Here is a 6,724-nt window from a genome sequence, read left to right as displayed (position 1 = left end):
CAGCAAGGCAAGTCATGTTTGCAAATTTTAGGGATTGTTTACACTAATTAGTTTGACTTTCGAAAGTTGAACAATCAGCTTCTACTTACCTTCCCATTGAGGACTAATAGGTAGGCTCAGCCTTAAGGTGGCCCAACTTGCCTCACGGTGAAGTGCGGGTTCAGTCTCCCGACTTCCCGACGTATCTCAGAGTGAGTCCAGTCTTAATGCACTACTCGCCTCATTTTGCCAAGTGCAAGGATCAATGAGGCTAGTCCAGCCCGAACGCACTGCTCAATCTCCTCTGAAGACCTAAGGCAAAGCCCAGTCTTATGTACAGTTTATACCTAACACCAAAAAAGTAGGAAAGATCAGGGACGTCCAGACTACCCAGTATATTGTCGATCCTATGGCAAGTTAACAGGCAAGAAAGGTAAGAAACTGCCATTTAGAGAGGCCAAAGAGGAAGGATTAGCCTAAAGCATCCCAGCTTCTCTCCCCACGGGACGGAGACCCGGTCTCTCCATGACGCGATTTAATTCCTCAAAGATCGAGTTACTTAATTACGAAAAGGAGTAATACTACTCATTATTCTAATTCTCATCATCTTCTAGTCATCCCATGATGTAACATTAGATGATTGGAGACTATATATTATATTTCATTTGTGAACCTATCATCTAATGCCACATCATGAGATGATGAGAGGATGATAAAAAAATAATTGATGAATAGCTTTTTTCTTATGAAAAGAAGGGCAAGCCGGCTTATGAATTGCCTATGGTGCAGATGGTGACGTCTCTCACCCGATGCACCCATCCAAAGCATGCAAGATATGTGTGCGAAGTATAAAGTAAAAAAGTGAAGAAAGCAAGCTCAAAAAGGGACTAGTGAGGGGAGCCAAGTATCGTGCCTCTATGGACTTGCCTTAACCCTTGTCTCTGCAGACTAGGTCGACAAGGAGATGAAGGTCTCGTTAGACCCATCAAGTTAGCTAGTGAAAAAGTGAGGGAAAAGTAATGAATAAAAATGCATGATAGAACCGAGAAGAGAAACACAAGTTTGTTCACAATTGAAGTCTTTACAAAAGTAAAAGAAACAAAAGGAAGATTACATCATCACAAAGAAATGTTACAAGGGAGGAAATATAAAAGCTATGAAGGAGGGGCATTAAGATTTGCCTCGAGCATGGCGAGGTCAACCTCTAGAGCATCAAGGTTTGCCTTGGGTGTGGCAAGGTTGACTTCAGGGGCCTCGGAATCTGCTTCAGCCCCCTTAGGACCAGGCGTAAGAGCTTCAAAGTCTTGAGGAAAGGCATTAGGGATCTTGTCTCAGCCCAGGTTATAACCGTGCTCAAGACCACCAGGGTATGGAGGAAGATCGCGGAAATCGATGGCTCTTATGTGTGCCTCGAGTGCCCTCAAATCCATCTGGGGGTTCTCCAGGGCATGGTCCTGCATCTTCTTAAGGCTTTTAATGTATTCGTAAGCCTAAGCCTGGTCGCAAATGAATATGGCTGACCTCAGCTGCCTCTCTAAGCGGGGAACGACCTTTTAGACCTGACTTGGGACAAGTTGCTTCACAGGTCCTCAATGATTACGTCCTAGGCAGCTACCATTTGCTGGGTCTTCTCCAACTTCTTCGACGCCTACTCGGCCCTCCTTTTATCTTGGTCGACGGTGGCCTTGGCAGTCAATGGAGTGTCCTTTCGACCTTTTAGGGCATCTAAGAGGGACTGACGTTCTTCCTTCAACAGCTTGAGCTATTGAGCCTAAAAATTCTGGCGGCCTCTCAACTCATCATTCTCTCTTTTAAGTAGGCTCAATGATTCCTCGAGCGTTGTCACCTGGGTGGTTAGTTTATCGGTCAACTCCTGGGCAGAGCTGGTTGTCACCAAATTAGTTAAGATGTTGTTGCAACTTGCGAGCCAACTCGGCCTGCTCTTTCGCCTTAGTCAACTTAGTCTTTAAAGCCTTTTGCTGCTTATGGAGGTGTTCAATCCACTTTTGGCTCTGTGTATGAGTGAGCTGGACAACCGCTAGATTCACCTCCAACCAATCTTTCTCCTCCCATGCGAGCATCAGAGGGCTAGCTGTGCCAAAGAGTGGAGGGCCCGGTTCTCCCCTTCAACTGCCTCCTGGCCACTTATTATGAAGGTAGCCAATTGGGTTGCTCCCTGTTACCAATGAATACAAACACTAGGTTGGGTCAGGAAGAAAAAATAAGGAAATGAGGCAAGAGGATAGATCAACGAAAAAAAGGAACATCAAAGAAGAAGCCCATCAGAGATTTGGTAACCTGCTCTAGAGACTCTGCCCGAGCTCCCACAGCTTCAAAACGAGTCGAAAGAGGTATAGTCTCCACTGGGCATTTCGCAAGAGATGGCCCATGGTTGCATTTGGGCTCGTCTCCATGACCACCTTCATCTCGGTAGCTGGTGAATCGGTGGTAGGCAACAGAGAGGTTGGAGCAACTGGCTCCTTGGCTGCATGGTCAGAGACTGTGGCCAAGTCTAGCTCGACTTCCCCCCTCAGAAGTCCTCTCGACTAGCTTCTCGGCAGAAGTCCCCGTATGTTCAATGGTGGCAAAAGCAGTCGCAGGACCCTCTCCAGAGGTATGAGCTGAAAAGGCTTAGTTGAATTTGCCCTATTCACATTTGAGCTAGGCCCTTCAGTGAGGTCTTCAGAAGCGCCCTTGAAGACTTGGCCCTCGATTGCAAATTGTGTTGTGAAAGGAAAAGAGGGGATCATCTCCACGTCCACCTAGGGAGAGGGCTCTACCAACATCAACCACAGGGGAGCCTGCTTTAGGAGGCCCCTTTAGAAATGCAACTAGAGCAAGTTGGCCTCCCCGGGACAGCCTGTTGAGCCCACGGACATAGTTGGCACTGCAGGAGTTGTGATAGCCACAAACTCCATAACTAAGGCAACAACAGATAGAGGAGTAGTTGACATGTTAGGAATGGCAAGGTTCTCTTCCTTTAGCCTCCACGGGGGATTTGGGGAACAAACCAAAGCAACTGGTGGTTGGATAGGTGTCACGGGTAGGGGCTGCCTCACCTCAACCACCTTTGATGACTGTCTAGAAGGAAACTGAGGAGGCGACTTGGGGCTACTATTGGCCCTGGCCTCCTTCTATGAGGTTTCTTCCCTTGCTCATGGAGGGAAGGTTGGGGGACCACTTCCTCACCGGGACAATGTGGCTGAGGGGAGGTGCATAGGGGTGGTGTGATCACCAAAGACAATGTGGCTGAGGGGAGGCTAAGGGGACTGCATAGGGATGGTGCAATCACCAAAGACAATGTGGCTGAGGGGAGGCATATATGCCATTATGTTTTCCTCCTTGAGAAGGGCCTTTGAGAGAACATCATCCGAGTGGTTCATCGCCCATTCCTTGACAATGGTGATGCAGCGTAGCTTGTTAGGAGAAGTCATTGGTCATACTACTTTGTCATTAGGGATAACCTCCCATATGGCCCTGACCGAGAACTCCTCGTATCTACCAATGGGAAAATCCCATCCTCAGCTCGACGTGAAGAAAAACTTGTTAGTCTAATCCTTGACCTCGCGATAGTGTGATTCAAAGACAACAAGGGTGTGCATCTCCCTAAAGTTGCAGAGGTTCCCCTTACATTTTATGAGATTGTAGTGAGGAGAGTTTCGCAGCCAGTAAGGTCAGCATGCCCTAAGTCTGACTTCAACAAGGCGCGTCGCCATAAAACATAACAGCATGTCAGGATCTTCTAGGCATTTGGATGAAGTTGAGAGGGGGCCTGTCCAATGCAATCCAACATGTTGCAAATAGGATGAGGAAATGGTAGCCTTAGCCCGCAATAAAATATGCTGGGGTAGAGGGTAACGTGTGAGCCAAAACCCTTGTTGTCGATGGTCCCTTCTTGTGGCCTAAGGACCTCGAAGACCACATTCTTTGAAATTTGGTAGGTGGAAATTAGCGACGATAAGAACTTAGGGGTAGCCTCCAAGCGCCAGTGGTAACGGGCATAGGTTTGCTTCAAGGTGTGGGCCTTAGGCCCATCTAACTCCCCAAGAATCTTGGGTTGAACGGTTTTCTTGGAAGCTATTGAGGATGAGAACAATAAAGGTGGAGTCAAGTGAGGAATAATGAGAAAACTGAAACGCGAGGATAATGCAAATGTGGTAAATGGGGAACGAGAAGGACAAGATGAATGCAAATGTGGTAAATGGGAAATGAGAAGGACAAGATGAAGCTTATATAGGGAAGTGATGATTGGCTTTCCACCCCTACGAATTGGATATGGGATATAGAATGGTTCAAATTAGGTGAACTATGAGACACGATGCAACGTGGGAGACCGCCTGACACCATCAATTCGAAAGGGACATAACAAACACAATCAAGTGCTAGAACCCAACCTACAAAAAACGTGCCAATAAAGTTGAGAAGGAAACTGTCGCACGTCGCATCAAATGACGAAAAGACCAAATAAGGATGCCCAAGAACGTGACACGTGGAAGAACCAAGAAGTGAAAGGGTCATCCTATCCTAGAAGAGAGGATATCAAACGGCTGCATGAAGATAAAGGTAAGAAGAAAATTCCCATCAGACTAGTCTAATAGGAATTGTCGGTGTAACTGTAAGGGAATTTTCCTCTCAGGCCGAAGGCCTAGAAAACAAGCCCAAATATGGGAAGTTCGACCTGACTGGGAGGCCCCTTGGCCCATTAAAGGCCCCTGGCTCGTCAAAAGTTAGCCTATGACCATAACCAAGTGGCAAGACCTCCAAAAAGTAAGGAAGAAGCAGATACCTCACCTCAACATCTTCATATGACGCCTAGCCTCAGATAGTACTATACAAGTAGGTGTAGGAAATGTGAGGAGCTCTCAATCTTTTAACAGGCAAAGGAGGAAGAGCTTGACGATGTGCATCCGCAAGATAGAAGAGACAAAGAGCCACGTCGCATTAATTGCATCACCCCAAAAGCCATGTCGTATTAAAAGAATCTGACTAAAGGAATTGTTAAGGGGACACATCTCCCTGACACAAGGTATGAGCAATTGATCTCTATAAACCTAGTATAAAAGCCAGTCTTTAGGTACAAAGAATGTTCTTCGACTCTTTTACTTTCTTGTACAAATCACTAAGATGATACTGACTTAAATATCGTAGACACTCAGGCCTTTACCAAGACCCCCGTCTCAAAGAGATTTCTTTGTATTTGCAAGTCCAAAGACGAAGACTAGAGTTGTTGGAGTCTAGCCTAAAAGTATGCAAAACACGACGTTAACAGTCGATATAAGTTTTAAGTATGTAAATATTGTATTTGTCGTTTAAAAAAGAAGTGAGTTCTACACAAAAAAAGTGATATTCTTACATTTATGCACGATGGAATCCTTTTTTACTTAAAATTCATACATGTCATTACTTAAATTCTTAATAATGGAAAAAATAATATACAAACTGGATTGACAGCACAAAGTCGATAAAACTTGAAGAAACGTGGGCGAAGGAGCGAGTTAAGGTTAAAAAGTAATTGGGAGTCTATAAATCACAAATCACAAAATAATCTGTAGTCCCTTACCCTTTCCAACTCTTTACCCTCCGAATCTAAAATTGTCCCCCAAATACCCCATCTCTCTCTACAAACAAATACCTTCTCTCTCTACAAACAAAAAGATTTTCTCTCCCCTCTTTCTGGCACACCACCCTCACCGTCGTCCTTGATTAGTCCCAAAACACCCAACCTCTCATCGCATTCCTCTTCCATCTGACCTTTAATCTACGGGCGCATCTTAGCTGCCGCCTATGTTGCATAATCCGCTCCGTAGACCCGAATCCGATACTTCAACGGGTACTCCAATTCCGTTGTTTTTTCTTCGCCGGCGATTTAGTCCCCGGCTAGTCTAAGTTAAACAAGGTGCCTTTGATTATTATCCTCCGTGCGGCCCCCACCTCTTTCTCTCACTTTAACCTATTTAGTCGAACTCTTTTTATCCCTTTTTCTGCACCGGAAAGGTGAGCGTCTTGTTTGGTTTCAGTCGCCGGCTTCTCTTTTCGCCGGCGATTCCGATTCCGATTGTGTAATTAGGTTTTCGGGTCCCCGATTGTGGGCCCGTACCTGCTCTAGGGTTTTCTTTGTCGAAGTTTTATGGGTGTTTTAGCGTTTGATTTCCTGTGGTTTTGAGAATTTGCTCGTTGATCTGTTGCTCGCTCTGTTATATTTATTTGTACCTTGGGTTTTTGGGGTTCTTGAATTTGTCGATTATTTGGATCCGGTTTTCGTGAATTTTTCATTGCAATGCGTGGAAGTTCGAGTGTGTTCGGTATTCTTCATCTGAACTGCTTTAAGCACTTATTCCGGACCATATTTGTTTTCTAGGTTAGGTCTAGGAATAATCAAGGAAGCTTGGTTAATTCTTCACTCTCTTGGAGAAGTATTGCAATGTTTGATTGACGAGAAAGTGTAGGGAAAGCAAGAAAATGGAGTTGAGCCAATGATCAATCATTATTTGAGACGCATAACTTGGAAGCCTATTGAACTGAGCTAAATAAAACTACCTGCTTAGTTGATTAGAGTAATACCGTCATTCACTGCTGAGAAATGAGAGCCAGTATTTTTTTCCTTCCATTTCGTCAAGTTATATCTGCAACCACGTGGAGTCTTATATCTATGCTTTCCTTGTTACTAAGCTTTGACCCACCTGCTATATTTCATAGTGTCGAGGAGTAATAAGACCGAAATGTATATATTTTTTTGTTTTGTTTT

The 6,724-nt window shown here is 45.0% G+C and overlaps 1 protein-coding gene across 4 annotated transcripts in view; it reads left to right on the top strand.

The window, feature by feature from the left end:
* Positions 1 to 5,526: 5,526 nt before the first annotated feature.
* The window catches only part of LOC122292647 (protein CHROMATIN REMODELING 5), a 39,985-nt gene continuing 38,787 nt past the window's right edge, over positions 5,527 to 6,724 (top strand). Inside the window, exon 1 of one of the 4 annotated variants that reach the window (XM_043101102.1) lies at positions 5,527 to 5,973. The gene's annotated coding sequence lies outside the window, so the exon portion shown is untranslated. The remainder of the gene's footprint in view (positions 5,974 to 6,724) is intronic. The other 3 variants (XM_043101101.1, XM_043101100.1, XM_043101099.1) reach the window with 3 other exon arrangements.

This window comes from Carya illinoinensis, chromosome 13 (genome assembly GCF_018687715.1).
Source record: "Carya illinoinensis cultivar Pawnee chromosome 13, C.illinoinensisPawnee_v1, whole genome shotgun sequence".
NCBI classification, from domain to species: domain Eukaryota; kingdom Viridiplantae; phylum Streptophyta; class Magnoliopsida; order Fagales; family Juglandaceae; genus Carya; species Carya illinoinensis.
This window is presented reverse-complemented; position numbering and strand designations above follow the sequence as displayed.